This window comes from Akebia trifoliata, chromosome 9, assembly GCF_017979445.1.
Source record: "Akebia trifoliata isolate Shusen 1 chromosome 9, ASM1797944v1, whole genome shotgun sequence".
Taxonomy (NCBI): Eukaryota; Viridiplantae; Streptophyta; class Magnoliopsida; order Ranunculales; family Lardizabalaceae; genus Akebia; species Akebia trifoliata.
The window spans coordinates 13877636-13894875 of record NC_141383.1 but is presented as its reverse complement, the minus strand read 5'-3'; the positions used below and the strand labels follow the sequence as shown (position 1 = coordinate 13894875).

General features: G+C 33.4%; 1 pseudogene across 1 annotated transcript in view; it reads right to left on the bottom strand.

The window, feature by feature from the left end:
• Positions 1-5144: 5144 nt before the first annotated feature.
• The window catches only part of LOC147394324 (LEAF RUST 10 DISEASE-RESISTANCE LOCUS RECEPTOR-LIKE PROTEIN KINASE-like 2.1), a 38195-nt pseudogene continuing 26099 nt past the window's right edge, over positions 5145-17240 (bottom strand). The window contains exons 2-3 of the transcript XR_015181440.1: positions 9824-9868; positions 5145-6457 (exon numbers count right to left, since the gene is read on the bottom strand). The product of XR_015181440.1 is annotated as an LEAF RUST 10 DISEASE-RESISTANCE LOCUS RECEPTOR-LIKE PROTEIN KINASE-like 2.1 (transcript). The remainder of the gene's footprint in view (positions 6458-9823; positions 9869-17240) is intronic.

Sequence of the window (17240 nt, the reverse complement as noted above, 5' to 3'; positions counted from 1 at the left end):
ATCTCAAATATTCATAGAAATGGAAGGAGTACCTCTAATATTTACAAAGACAAATTGAGGTCTTTTTTTTCCATGTTTGGGAGCCCCTTTCAAATTGACTTAGCCGTGCGTCGTGGGTTGTGTAATGTGACCGACTTTTGTAAAGACTTTAGTTGCAAAATCGGGTCGCTCACGGATAGAACCATCAACGCGTCTTCTACTCTTCAATTTATCGTACGGTTCAAAGACTTTGTTAGCTTTCCACCAATATTCACTTTCACAATTTTCAAAGGACGTATACATTTATGAAATTAGATGTTAACATTCTCATTCATTCTTCTCAAGTGCTTGGGACTAATGGCCACAGACCATCATAGGTCGATTCTTAAATTAATGGAACCAAAATCATAAATACTATAAAAAAAAGATCTGGTTAAATTTTCTTGATTCTCGATTCCCATTGATTATGGTTTTCAATCAATTTCATTTTCTATTCCCATTTCTAATCAATTCCAATAAAAAAGCTCTAAAATTGAGATTTCCATTTTCGATTCTATGTCAATTCCAATTAAATGGGCACCCCTACTGTCACCTTATTCTTTTGTTGTTTGGATTGATTCAAATTCGGCTTTGAAAATTCTTTTGTTGTTTGTTATAAAGCTAAAATATATCTATTTGAAAATTTTAAAATAATTCTCAAAGTTAATTAAAATGACACTTTAATAAAATATAATATTGATATTTATAATTCATGTGCATCCAATTTATTTAGTGACATATATATAATAAAACATAACTGTGGAATCTTAAATTACAATTACGAAGATAAGCGTACATTCCATTTATGATAGAGTGGATTCCACAATAAAATTGCCTTTCCTCTTTTTCCCCTTTCAATTTTATTGTATTTCTTCTCTTCTTCCCTTCTCTTTTTCAATATTATCCCATCAAACTTTACTATCTTTCCTCTTTTACTCTCCTTAATCAAAAGAAGATGCCCTGGCCCTATACCTCTTTTCTTAATAATTATTTAATTTTATTATTATTTGTTTATCTTCTACCCCTTTAATCCAAAAGAGGGGGCAAACTCTAGTAAAACAATAAAAAGAATCAACTCTTCACCAACAATCCTTGCACTAAGAGAAGAGAATTCTTTTAGCGAATTGAAGATGTCTTGTAGGATAAAAAAGTATCATATATACAAAATAAAAAAGTATTTTTGTTTTTTCATTTTTACATGTAATGGATTTCGCAAGCAAATATGTTGTCTCTTCACAATTTTATTCACTCAAATATGTGCTCTATTATTTTCGTCAAATCCCATGAAAATAATTCAATGAATAACAATCGTTGAATCCACAAATATATTCTTACTTGATTCATTATGATCCACAAAGCCAGAGTGAATCATACTAAGATCGGTATTGTGTGAGCAAATCCAATTACTTAGGTCAATGTGCCGATGAAATTTTTGGGAGATGTCTAATTCTTTGTTCAATCGTTGGTATCAAATTTCGACTCGTTTATTCATATTTCTACACGTCCTTAGAAAAAAAATGAACATTTTAGATGTAATGACTTGTTTTAATTGGCTCATGTCGACCTCCATTAGGTAGTTTTCAAATAAATCAAAGAGTATTTTGAACACGGTTTTAAAACCTGTCCAACATCGAGATGACCTCTGGGGAAGCAATCCTAGTTTTGGAGAAGACCAAGCGAGATAATCAATGTGAATGGTCCTTCACATTGACTTGGATACTTAGATCACAATAGGACTAAAGCTGACTCAGTTGTCACCCCAATAGTCAAAAGTATCACGTCAAGACATACAGCAAGTAAAGAGCGATAGATTTTTATACCTTAAGATATTTTTTGTCTAACAATTTTTTCAAGCTCTCCAGTTATGTGTAATATTTATAAACACTAACTTGTTTAAGGTTTTCATGAGGGACTATTTTTACTTTTTTTTTTTTTTTTCAAGATGATCTTGTCTCAACCTCCTTCCAAATATTTTTATTTTTACCCTAAAATTCTTATTTTTCCTTAAAAATCCACACAAACCATATAAATAAATAACATTGAAACGATCTATAATGTAGAAAACTAATTTTATTAGGAATCTTGGATGAACATTACATGAATCTTAATAGATTATTACAAAGTTTACATCAACCAAGATATAGAAGGTAAGCCTAATCCAGAAATTGTAATTAGCATTAATCACTCCTAGATTTATATACCTTACTTACCAATCCTTCTTAATATAGAAAATATTGGGGTAGTTTAGTAAATTCCCTTGCGAAATAGGCGAAAGTTACCCCGTGAAATGTAAGATGTGGTCTGCAACCTAGATTTCGTTGACCCATTATGTTCGTTAACAACGTTTATTTTGATGATGTCATAGATTTTGAATACTGACAACTATGTTGACGTATTTCAAATCAATTAATTATGAAAACTTGGATGGTACAATTGGGACAAGGTGCGGGAACTAACCAAAATGAACTCAAACATCTTGCAAAACATATAGAGGTGGTGGTCCAAGCGAGCCTTGATTGGTATATTCATTTAGGGATATTGTGATAGAAATGACCGGCCAAGAAGATTTGATGTTTTGAATTATTTCATTATAAGAAGCCATAAGAGAAACTGTACCAACTTCGACTTGCAAACCAATAAAATTTTCCCTGCAACCTAAGGATTCAAAGCAAGTGGCTCGGAATTTGTTGTCAATGACAACATAGATGACAATAGAAATCTTGACGAAGAAGAGGCTCCAATTGTAGACACCCCATTTTTGCATCCGCCTGATTAATCAAGTCGTCAACCCGATCGCAAAGGTTCCCAATGATGGATGTCTATTCCAATGCTTTATTTTGTTACCAGATATGTTTCAGAAATCCGGATGAGGTATCTCGAACTGACAAAACTTAGAAACCACGCTACGCTAGTAAAATACTACCCCAGAAACATAGAAATTATCATCCTGCAAACCAAAAAGAAGCTTCACGATAAAAATCACTAAAAATTGATCAAATTACCAAAATACCCCTAACATCAAAACAACCCTAGAGCCTGCATTACGCTTAGGAAAACCCACTCAAACATATAAAACAACAAATCGAAACCAAGTAAACCACTTTGCCAATTTTCACAAAATTTGACAAAATTATGAAAATACCCCTCATAAAATTCACAACCATTTCATACAAAAAATTTCATAAATGACAAAAACCAACATTCCCATTGAATTCCTTACGAAAAACTGATTCCAAAACATCTTGGAACATTGAAAAATAACTTAAAACGTAAAAAATCCTCTCCGAGGGCAAAATGGTAATTTCACAATTTTAATAATTAAAAATTTCAAAATTAATAAATAAATCATTAAATAATGTAAAGTGAAACATTAATAAAATTAATTTTAAAATGTGAACAAAAAAAATCGATCAATCAGACTTTCAGGCAAAATTGTTGAGGGTTCGCAAGATATTTCTTTAAGGACCCCTCCATTTGGAGGTCCAAAGAATTAAAGATATAATAGAGAGGGCTCCAAAAATTTAAAGTCAATCAAGCAAGACTAAAGTCAAGATATTAAAGTCAATCAAATAAGACTAAGGTCAAAATTAAAGTTAATTAAATAAGAATAAAGTCAAGTATTAAAGTCAATCTCATAAGACTAAAGTCAAAACCCTAAATCAAAACCCTAATCTAAATTAATCAAGTCAATCTCATAAGACTAAAGTCAAAACCCTAAATCAAAACCCTAATTTAAACTAATCAAGTCAATCTCATAAGACTAAAGTCAAAACCCTAAAACCTTAAAGACTAAGTCAAAATCCTAATTGAAACCCTAATCAAACCCTAATGCTTCTAAAAACTTTATAAATAGGAGCCTCCACACCCTATTTTCGTATCAAAGAAAAAACCCTAGGAAAAGTAGGTAAAGAAGCCTCCATAGCCTCCCCAAAACCCTAATTTTAGAGCCCCAACTCCTTCCCTAACACCCCTACTCCGATTTTAGCCTAAAAAACACCCAAGAACCTCTCAAAAACATCTTAAAAATCCATAACAAATTCGAAGTACCCAGATCCAAGAAGGAGATACCTTACCTCGGAGATTAGGAATCAGATCCGGAGATAGAACGAAGTAAGGAATACGGTACAAGGAGTCATTCTCACCAGATCTGAGGGAATAACACTTTTGCAGATCAAAGGTAAATTTTTTTTATTTTTTTTAATCTAGGTTTATCATTAGCAATGTAGATCTATTTGGGATAAGTAGAGACCGGCATTGGCCGGACGGGGTTGGTGCCTAACACCTTCCAACCCCGTAACATGATCCCCGGATTCAGATTTCTATAGTAGATTAGTTCTTTTTATCCATTGTAGGGTCAATTTGGTTCCTAGACCGTAATAACTAGGTGGCGACTCCCAAACCTCAAGGGTCAAAAGCGGATCCGCGCACCCCGCGGATCGAGGGCGCTTTCACCAATTAAAGTCTTTTTTTTTTCATCAGGAGGGCATGACCCATATTAGAGGATTGGTAGAAGGAATTATCATCTAAACAAACTTTCCCATTTTCTTGCTCAAAATAGAATCATAACTAATTAGTAGTTGTTTAAGTTAATAAGTTTAACAAGCTATTAAGTGCAAATTTAGAAGTTGTTTCCAAAACTTATTTCTTCTCTCTTTGTTTATATAGAGAGAGTAAATTTATGAATAAAATTTAGTTATATTTCAAAACATGAGGAAACCTTTTCCCTTCTATCAAAAACATGCAATTGGAGACTTCTCCCTTTCTTTAACTAATAGAAATAGGTGCGCGGGGATGGCCCTAGCTCCTCCTTTGCATAGAAAAAAGATCGTAGAATTAAGCTTGAGAGATACAACATTGACGGTAAATGACCATCCTCTAGATTGTTTGATATTTGGCTATTTACCATCCCTTTGATCACACACTTAAATCCGGTTTCTAACTCTATAACTAATTGTTTTTCAAGATAATAATGTAACCCAACAAACCTAGTTTTAATAAAATAAATATAATGCAAGTATACTTCAAAGAAATTAGAAAACTAATCAAAATTTTACATAATTAAAAAATCAATCAATATCACAATCACACTTGCCTCCATACAATAAATATTTATATAAATTATAGAAAGTGAAATTATATCCTTAATTCTTTATATTATCATCCATCGGCTGCAATTAATCTTAGACATACAAAACAAATTACTATAACATGTATTCATAATCTGAACAAAAACATAAATTACTTATTTTCCCATCAAATGAAATGGATTTTAATTCCTCCCGATTGAAAGAAATATTCAGATGCAGCATAGAATAACTGTCTTACAGAATTGATATGGTTGAAGATGCTGCTCATGATCTCGAAGGAGAAGTGAAAAATGGCATGGGTGGAATTGTCAATTCATTGAGGCTTCCTTCCAACATCTCCAACACTCTATTCATTGCAGGCCGATTTGATGGATCCATCTGTATGCACCACAAACCTATTAAAATCATTTTTCGTGCAATTTCTCCATCCTCTGTAGTTATAACTCCACGTAGTCCTAGATCCCTGCATGTATCGAGACGCTTGTGAATCCAAAGTGGAAAATATATTTCACTAATATTTTCTACTCCCACGTCAATGTTCTTTCTTCCTCCAACCATTTCGAGCAACATCATTCCATAGCTATATACATCTGACTTGTGTGAGACTCCTCCAAAGTTTCTATTAAACAATTCCGGTGCAATATACCCTGGAGTCCCTCTAGCACCCATCATCGATATGATACTCTCTTTTGTAAGTGACAATTTCGCGAGCCCAAAATCAGAAATTTTCGGACAAAGGTCTTGATCTAGAAGAATGTTATGAGGCTTTATATCAAAGTGTACTATTCGTGTATTACAACCACGGTGCAAGTACTCTAGTCCCCGAGCAATGCCAATAGCAATTTTGTATAGTGTCTCCCATTGAAAGTGAGGATATTTCTATAATGGTTTTTCATCATATATGAACTTTTCAAGAGATCCATTGGGCATGAACTCATAGATAAGAGCTCTTTTGGAGTCCTCAACACAAAAACCTAGCATAGTGACGACATTAACATGGGAAGTCCTGCTAATACTTGCGACCTCATTAATAAATTCTTCTCCGTTACCTTTTGATTCTCTCAATACCTTCACAGCCACCATACGCCCATCAAATAGCTTTCCTCTAAACACGTCACCATAAGCTCCTTGGCCTAATTTTTCCTTGAAGGAGCTTGTCATATTCTTGATATCTGAATATTTGTATCTTTTTGGACTCACAGATCCATGATTCGTTAGAAATAACTCAAAACTTTGAGAATTCTTTGTTTTCTTCATCCAAAAGAACAATTTATCTAAAGACAATTTTCTTCTCAAGCAACATAATATAACTACCATTGTAGCTATAACAATGATTCCAGCTATTGAAACACCTGTGAGCAAAGAACAGAGGACAAAAGGCAAGTAATTTACTCTTGGAACCATGATATATTAATGTTCTAGGTTGAAAGAATAAGAAAGATAATACAGAGTTTAAATAGACTAACATGTTGAAAAATAGAAACCATCATGTAAAATTGTGAAGAATGTACAGTAAGAAGAGTGTAGGAAAAGTTCAATTTTACATGAAAAGTAATGTTAAAAGTTTACTACAGTGAGGCACTGATAAAATCAAGAGAATATTTTCTAGTGATCATGTAAAATTGTAGTTTTTGGTTTGCAGAAAATAAAATGCATGAAATATTGGAATTAACTATATATATATTTAGTGAAGGGGTTAATGGTTAGAAAGGTGAAGTTGGGTAGAATGGGATTTGAACCTAGGAGATGGCAATAACACTCCACACGTCTTACCAACTTAGCTATGTCGGCACTTGATTTATGTTTTAATTGATAAATTTGCAAAATTTACCATCATTTCAAAAATTCAATGTAACTATTGACTAAGCATGTCAGGTTGGACCGATTTAGTTTATTTCAACCATTACTAATTGTTTTACAAAGTGAATCTTTAGGTATTTTCAATAAAAAAATTTTTGACTTAGAAGGGTCTTAATAGGTGGTGGACTTTCAAATTCGTTATCTTATTTATGAGAGATTTAGAACACCATTTATGCTATTTTCAGGGAAAAATCCTTGGAAATATGCTGGAACTTTGACACCGATATTCTTTAATGATATTTGCAAATTACGGCTGAGACCCTCAACAAATTGTGAAGAACAATGTTTGAAATATTTGTCCTGGCAAATCCATTTTCCTCATATATAAATTATGTTCATTGTGATTTATATAAAGATAATCAATCTTCATGCATAATCACATTAGGTGGGCATTCCTGTAATTTTCATGAGATGAAAGTAGGTTCTCAAGAAACATATTGTAGGATGGGTACAAAGGGTTTTGGACAACAAAGTGAAAAAACTTGTTTGTGCAGTTTCTTCTTAACCTGAAATAATCATAGCTGAGAGAGACTAGGCTTCTAATTAAATAGATGACACATATATAGTCTCTATAAGATAAGATGACATTATCTCAATCATTTATTAGTCCGAAGTCAAAGAGTATACAGTGAAAGATGTATTCCCACATATATCAGCTATCCCTATAGGAATTTATTCTTACTATGTACTAGTTATTTTGGTTTACAAACCAGTGATGCTAGACTTGTGTAGGTACATCATGGGTATTTTGTGTAATTAACATTACACTTGAGTTGTAGCAAATAATAGTAGAGGATCCACCACCTTATTAAAGAAATTATCTCTTCTAATTCATAATTTCTCTATTTCTATTGGACACATAAATCCAGGCCGTGATGATATTTGATAAGTTTTATCAAACTCTTCAAGATATATATGATTGGATGGTATATTTCCATAACGATGGCTGAGAAAAATATTTTTTGCATCCAACAAAATTGACCAAAATTGTAGAAACGTATTTTACAGAAGTCATAGGGAATAGAAAATAATATAACATCTTTTTTGCGGGCTTCTTAGAGATGTTGTACATTGGATGGACAAAATTGTTCTGGATATAAGGATTGAGGTTCTCTGAAATATTGTAATCTCTTGGGAGTTCAGTTGAATAATTTACTAGGCATAAAAATTATTTGATAAATTGTTCTTGATTATCTGAATTACAAAAGTAAAGATGAACCAAAAATGTTGTAGCCTCTTCTCTTTATATTAAGCTAAACCCTATGCAGGATAAAATCTTAAAATAAACTAACGAACTTTTGACATGAACACATAATCATCATCATCTACACCTTCCCTGATTGTGGGGATGAATCCATTTTTTCCATTTAACTCCATAATGAACCAGATGGCAAGCTCTAGCAAATCTTTTCTTCCCAACTCTATCCATGTCATTTCCTGTCTTCCTTTTGTCCTTTGAATGCCCTCACTTTGCATCAAATTGCTCCATCTCATTGCTGTTTTTATTAGCTTTCTTTGCATATGCCCAAACTATCTAAAATAACTTACCTTTACTTTTAGAGAGCTGCTATTGGCACCCCAACTTTTACTTATTACACCACAATTAAATAATAGTGAATGGTTAAAAATAAGTAAAAGTAGGGGTGCCAATTGAAGCTCTCTCATTTTCTATTTCTTTGCTAAATTTCTATTTTTTGGGGTTTACGATTTTATATGAGCCTAATCATAATTGTAAACAAACACTGAAATTTTCTAAGTGAGTGTTCTTATGTTTTGTAATGTTGAAATTATAATTTGAGTCAAACTTCTGTAGTGTTTGAATAATGTGTTTTACTCTTTAATTGAGGTGTGATAAATAATTGAAGAAAATGGGGTGTAATATGTAAAAGTTGGGGTGTCAATAGCAGCTCTCTAATTTTAGCACCTATTGGAGCTATTCCTAAACTTCCATGGATGCTCTCATTTCTAAGTTTATTTTGCCAGTTGTAACACATCAATCTCAACATCCTAACTCTGCCTCGCACATTCAATGAACATTAATTTGATTAGTGCAAGTCAATCACACAAAAATATGTTCTTAAGGGGGTATTGATTTGGTGAAGGTATTAACAACCATCAGCAATGCCATTATAGTGTTAGATTGTCTACATAAATAACACCCATGATATAAAGACCATTATTGTTAGCCCTTATGACTTCTAAAAATACAGTAATTCTATAAAAATTAAAATTTCCTCTAGAAAATAAAGAATATAAATGATTGAACAGATGGTGACAAGTTAGAAAAAGAACATACCATTATAAAAAGACTAGGTCTGTTTCAAAACAAAATATAAACCCTTTTGTGTTATATTTTCTCTTCATTTCTTTAAATAAAACTTATTTATGTGACTTCTTACATGAAAGTATTCATGAAAATCTTGGTTTTTATATATCTAATAACACAAACTAAAGGTGTTTTTTTAGGTTAAAGAATCCGTAAACAAAGATGTTCTTAAGAGATTGATTAGACACAACATTTTAGTAAAAGATATTATAACTGTTAAGATGGCATTATAAAGTCATTGGGTTATATCTTATTACACTATATATTATAACATGTTACAACAGGACTTATTCCATTATTGGAGGATTGTTGCTAACAATCTCCATTTGTTTATTTTTCAAGCTAAATTCTGCATTACATCAGATTAATAATGAACTACGAATTCATGAAAGAATTTGTTCTAATCAGTTTTTCATGAATATATATATATATTTTTTGATAAATGCGTTTTTCATGAATTTAAATAGAATGATGGCTTTTTACACAAATGTCAGAGTTCAACAATAGAAATTTTAGATGATGGATATCATACCTATTCCAATCTTCAGTTTTACATTGCTCCCTGCAACACCTGAAACTGATCACAAACAAGACCAAACTGATAGGTCACTACTTCAATCCTTATTATTATTTCATTTACCGCACTTGATACTCTCTTTTCAGATAAACCACATGGCTCAAATCAGGGTTTGCTAGATTTCAACAAGGGTTAAAATGGTGAGAAGCAGCATATAACATTATCTATACTCTAAAGAATAGAACTCATGTCATTTCGTTTTTGTTTTCCAAGTCGCCATATTGGATAAGTTTCATTGAGGTCATAGAGACACCAACCTCCTTTAGAGGAGTTTTTTTTTTCTTCTGGGTAGGTCTTCCCAGCCTCCTTCAATATGCCTTTCCATCATTAATGATAATTTATCATAAAAAATATCTGTAACCCATGTAATCATGAAATGTGTGAAAGAATGTTAGATGAGAAGTAGAAGAACCCCCAAGCTTGCATTTGGGAAAGGAAAGAGTTTGTGCAATTTTAAATGAAAGAGGATAGACATGTTATGATTTGAAAATGACATGTCATTAATTTGACTTCCTAGTATTCTAATTCTTGGATGCCATTTTTAATGACAATTTGGACAAAAAACTATAAAACAAGAAAGGAAAAGTAATAAAAAACAGAGAAGGAACATCAACAACAATAATAATTAATAATAAATATAAACAAATGCTAATGAAAAGAGAAGTCATAGAGTGAGTTATTACCATGGCAATGCTTTCGATGCGGACGATCGGTGCAGAAACAATGAAATTGTTTTTGCTGTAATCAAACCCACAACGCCCACCACTTCCTTGGCAAACACTACAATTTATTGCCTTCCATACCAAATGAAATCCATTGCCCAACAATATGTTAATATCGTCCCTATATAACAATTTATCATCATCCTTATCAACCGCCGCAACCACATTATTTTCACAATTTCCCGAATGGTTCATCAAATAATTGAAGTTGTGATCCTGGCTGAACAAGGCTAGAGAACGTCGAGTCGAATTATAAGTAGAACAACCAGTGGGATTGAATTGGTACTCCTTACTAGGAAACGGAGCGGTGCAATTGAAAAAGAGAAAGAGTTCAGCATGGCTAGGCCCAAAACTGAATAGAGTGGGAGGAAGGCTAAGATTTTGAATGGAAGAAGGGCAGGTATTAGCCAAAATCTTAGCATTAGTGACCCAAATTGATTGATTTTCATAGAAGATATCGCGTACAACATAATCATCACCCGACATATTGAGAATTGGCTTGTCATTCTTGCATGTAAGCTCAAAACCTTGTAAACCACAAGAGCGATTTTGCTTACCTTGGACCCAAAAAGGGTAGCTTATGTTTATGTTATTGCCACAGTTCCAAGGCTTACATGCTTCGAATTGTTGGTCAACAGATAGAGCGATTTCTACTATTAAGAAGAAGGTGATGATATTTAAATTTACCCAAAAAGGGAAGAACACTTTGAATGTGAATAAGTTATTTTGATTCATTTGGGATGGAATCAGATTGAACAAGACAAAAGAAGAAGATGATGATGATGATGGTAGATAGAACAGGAAAAAAAAAACAAAAAGATATAGAAAATGAGTGGAGGGTGATGAAAATGGGTTCTATTAACTTTGACCTTTACGAGTGTTTGAAAATATGAAGTTTGAAGTCAGGGCGTCACTCATGACTAATGCCTTTTGAATTTATAGTCACCACCAAAATGTATTATTGACCATAGAAAAATCGACATCTTCACCAACTAATCCGAATCATTTAATATAGGTAATTTTTTTTTTTTTTTTGAAAAATTACCCTAATGAAGAGATTTCTTTTTAATTGCCCCCAAATTTCGATGATACCTTGATGATTTAATTAGTAATTTTTTATTATTTACATTAGAGATTTCTTTTTAACTGCCCCCAAATTTCGATAATACCTTGATGATCTAATTAGTAATTTTTTATTATTTATTTTTTTATTAATGTCCCTAGGTCAGCAATTCAAATCACTGAGATAACCTTTGATCCAAATCCTCATGATGGACTTTTTACAACCTTGTGTCTTTCTTGGATACCACCACCCCTATATACAGGTTTTCAATGTCTTCAACAAACCATGGGACGTGTCTACATCTCATAGCAAGTAATTTTTTTGTATTCTCCTTTATCATTATGGCTTCCTCTACTTCTAATTTAGTTTCTTTGTCTGACTTGACTTCTTATTTACACCATCCACCAAAATCGAATCAAACTCTCTTCGATGAATCGACCTCTTCTATTGAGTCTGCAGAAAATTCATTACCACAACTCCTTATCATCCCAGTAGTATCATGTCCATTGATTTGCTGATGAAGACACCACAACAACTGAGGTTTAGCCACCAAACATCCATCTTATGGTGACTTGATCTAAGGCCCATTACCACGCCTACGCCTATTATGATGAGCCCACTTGACTCCCTTGCCTCCGTGCATGCCTTTAAATTTACTACGATTCCTTAAAAGAATTTTTTGAATGCAATTTGGGAATCACGAGGGTTTAAAAAAGCAGTTAAATCACCACACCGATGGCCTGCCACGGATGATGAAATGGAGTGCTCCTATGTATTCTATTCAGCACTCTAATGCAGTCCTAAATGCTCGGTCCAACACTATGTGAAAAAGCCCGTATTTGACGGTCTTAGCCCGTCAAATTTTGATAAATTTGACAGACCCTCCCGTCAAATATGCCCGTCAAATATTTTCTTGTAGAAATTTTTTTTTTTTGACGGCCCTGGACTATCAAATTATTGGAGAACGACCTTAAAAATACAAAAAAAATTTCATAGAGTATGACCGTCGAATTTGGAGATTTAACAAACAACAGCACGGTCCTCTAATTCACCAATCACAATAAATGAAATAATAATAATAAAAATTAGAAAAATAAAAAAAAAACAAAGGAAAAATCATAAAACAAGTTTCAAATTAAGTTAAACAACTCAAAATTCATATTATATATTGAAATTCCATTATTAAACAAGCTCTAATAGAAGCAATTGAGCATCAATAAGCTTCTTATTACAATTCGAAGCAGTGTGGGTCCCATGCCCTTCATTATCCCTTACTGATCAATAATCGACTGCCTCATTTAATCGTCCCACAACTGCCTCGTACCCTTTGAAGAAGGTTCTGGCACCAATAAGCTTCTTACTACAATTCGAAGATGAGAACTTCATGCCTTGCTCACAAGTTACCTTCCAACAAACAGGCACGGGTGACATGCCAGTGTCACTGAAGAGAAAATGCTCAGGCCAAATTCCAGTGTTAACAACACCAATTATCACATCAGAGGCCAAATTTGGAGCCAAGCCCTTTGCCATTTTGTAGGCTAAGAAACTGAGGAGTATGTGTAGTGTGTAGTTTTAACATGTTGTCCAGAGTCGCATAGAGAAACCCATCAATGTTTTTTAATGATTCAACTTCTTTGGTTGAGAGCTTTGCAGCAAAGCCAGAGATGGTGCTCTTGTAGACACATAGGAGCTGAGGGAATTGTGTTTCTTGTTCTTCATCTTCTGTTGTTGAGAATTCGACAATAGAGTCCATCACTGCTTCGTACCATCTCTTAGTATTAGAGAGGGATCAATCCAAGGCCATGACCTTGGTGTTGTCCATGTGAACGACGTATGTCTGTCTTTCTACTAAAGCGTACGGGCTTACGGCCATTAGTGCGAACAACCATATTAACGTCCAAGACATCATCTTAGCTGCTAAGAAGAAGAAACAAAAGGTATAATTAGTGCTCAAAGATTTCCAATGATTAGTTATAATTACTTACCGTGGGTCAAATCTCTAATAAGTATCCTATATGTGAGTGTGTTGAGAGAGAGAAAATAGAGAGAGAGAGAGAGAGAGAGAGAGAGAGAGAGAGGCGGAATGCACCATCACCCACAACATGCGATTGGGTCCCTTGTGCACCTTTGGTATGCATGATCGCACTGTTTTGTCTGGTCAATAATAACTACTTTTTTCTTAACTTATAAACCACTCAATAAATCAAAATAAACCACATAAAAAGAAATAAAATTTGGATTGATGGGTGTATACAATTGGAAAGATTAAGAATGTCAATGGACCACTTTCTATTCCAATATCAACATATCTAACACGATAATTTGGCAATTAAAACTGCTCTCATTTCTTTAAGTTCTGGCTCTAATATTGTAATAAAGTAAAGTCTCCAATGAAACAATAATTTATATATATATATATATATACAAAAATAATAGGAAAGAAAGAATCCTAAGAAATTAAACATGCAAAATACTAGGTATGGAGGAAGTCTCATGCTCAAAATCATAACTTATAAATATATATATATACTTGAAATCATGTCCAATATACACAAGTGATTTTGACACTCTTATCTAGAAATGGAGAAAGTGGACTTCAAGTATTTCAATCTATATCATTCTTTTTTTTGCTAAGTAATATCGATCTATATGGTATGAATGTAATTTGCATAATAACTTTAGATTGAAGTCATACAGGTTGTGGAGTGAGGGGTTCTTCCTAATCTTTTGGGTTCATTAGACTCCATTTTTATTTTCTCTGACTCTAGAGTCTAGTCTCTTTCTAACACACTTTTTTTCCCACTTGAAGGCCATTGTAATAATGAGTTTCCTCTCTGTCACTCTGATCTTTTTCTCTCTTTTAGTATCTCCATCTCATTCTACTATAGGATTTTGCTTTACCACTTACCGGTTGCCACTGCTGCTATGGTTATAATCCCAATAAAGCTAATAAACATTCCTGATTACTCCTCTCAAGGGATGTGGGCATCCAATGACTGATTGCCATCTATACATTCATTCTATTTTCATGAAATAGAATAGATGAGACAGTTGCCATGTATAATATGCCATGGCACTAACCCATTGAATCCTAACTCCTTCATCTAACATTGTAGAAAAATTGAACTATCAAAGTTCACACAATCCCATAAAACACAAGGATTTACGACATTGTGCCTATATCAACGGAACAGAACAAGAATCCGAATTAGTGATGGCAGAATCAAACCACTAATACCATCAAACCCTATTATTAGAAGAAAATGTATCATAACAAGACCATCAAGAAAGAGAAAGACCATTGTTAGCCTAACAAGCTCAAACAGATGGCTAGGACAAGTGAAATAACTCATCCTAGCATATTGTGCCATTCAAGTGAAAATTTTAATCCTAAACCACACTCTCATGCCAACTACTCATCCATAATGCATAAATTAATTAATTTTACTCACTAGATAACCTGACGATAATTAAAAATTCTTTACCTTTAGCTAACCTTAGCAAAACGCTTGGAGAAAGAAAATCCCTTTTTCCGGGTCTTATTAGAAGGCACCAAATATGCGTTGAAGGCTCCACGTAAAGATTAGAATCGTGATCTTAGCCTGCCCAGAGTTCTTATCTATGAGAATGAACGAAAAAGTTAATACACAATCATTTAAGTTGAAGTTGGCACAAATATGAAGATGAGATGACCATCATACTGCTTTCATTAAGCTATGATAAAACATATTTCCTCTTTTTGTTTTTACTTTTATTCCACCAGTAACTTCTGTATAGTTACTCAAACTATATCAGCTGATTTTGAATATGGCCCTGTTTAAGCGTATTAATATATTCATAAACTTTCAAACTAGAAAACAAATGAGTAAGGAAAATCTAAAGTTTTTCTGTCAAGTTTTTTCACCAGTTTAATGTTGATGAGATCTTCAATGTCACCTATGTGCTCTTTCCGCTGTGACACCAACAATGAAATTAAAAATCTTTAGTATCAAGTTTCGTTCCACAAGAAGAAAAAGTTTCAATGAAGTTTCTATTTCTAGAATGCAGAATATCATCTCTTACTGATTACAACTCACTAAGGATGTCGTTGATGACAACAAAATATGCCTCTAACAACATTTTGAGTTGTTTGATGTTGAAGAACTCACTTAGGCTTCCATGTTAGCTTGATGATAAAATAGTACTGCTCAAAGCCCTTTCCGATTATTGAACGCATAGTGAGAGCGGTGCAGAATTATTGATTGCTAATTGAATAGGCCTCCATTCTTTCCTTTTGTTCCGTCACAGACCTTAAAAGGCATTCCTATAACTAGAATGTATGAGGCAAAAACAAGAGGTAGCTGTTAAGATGACAAGTGGTTGCCCAGTATTCCTTCTTAACTTGTTGAGTTAATACAAGGAGATGACCTTTAAATCTACGGACACGCTCCAAGTTGAGGGTGCTAATATTTTATTTTTATTTTTTGATGATGGGTGTTTGAGGGTGCTAATTGATGATGCTAGTTCATCCAAGACTGGATATATGTCCATACTGGATCTAAAACATTCATTTAGAGCTAGTCTAACAAATAGAAATCTCATTTCCAGCTTGTATACAAACACGTTGAAGAACATATTTTAGATCTCTTTGAGGAACCCAAGCAGTCCAAAACAGATCATCTTTCATATATTAGTCCATCTTCATTCATAATTCTCTAAACACGTCTTAAGTATCCCAACTTTGTGAGAAACAGCTAGACGACACACTCCCAAGCATTCTTCATCGACTAGTTTAGCTAATTTTTCCGAACTAACCCAATGAGTTTTCATCCCATAAACACTGTCACCCCCAAAAATATTTTGCAAGGTACTGTTTATAACATATTTAAGGAAGGGAAAAATAAAGAGCAAATAAATTGGAAGAGAGATCAATCTGATCAAATAGAGTGGGATAAACTGACGCGCTAAAATGTACATGGTTGAAATGGCAAGTGCATAGAACCATATATCTTTTTCTTCAAGATATACAAGGAAAAAGATCTAGCGTTTTGTGCACTTGCCACATCAATTGGCAATTTATATATAAAAAAAACTAATTATTAATAAAAAAAATAGCCATTGACATTTAGTAGTTCGAATAACTGTTGAAATTTAGAGTCCTTGGAATAATCCTTGAAATTTAGAGCCGTTGGAATGTGTACATTAACGTGTAAAGAAGAATAAGAAGATTTAAATCTCACCATGGACAGCCGAGGATTCCATCAGGCAGCAGAGCCGGTTGGCATTGGTGGTGCATCTTGTGGCTGTGATTGATCACTGGTTGAAGTTTGATCACTCGTCAACCTGACTGCGACGGTTCTCGATGATAGATGAATATTCCAATGTTTTTTGTTTGTTACTAGATATGTTTCAGAAATTTAGATGTGGTATTTCAAGCAAACAAAACTTTAGAAACTACACTACGCTAGGAAAATATGATCCAAAACGGAGAAATTATTATTCTTCAGGCAAAAAAAAGTTTTATGACAAAAGCACTAAAAAATGGTCAAATTAGTAAAATACCCCTAACATCAAAACATCCATAGAGCCTACATTAAGCTTAGAAAAA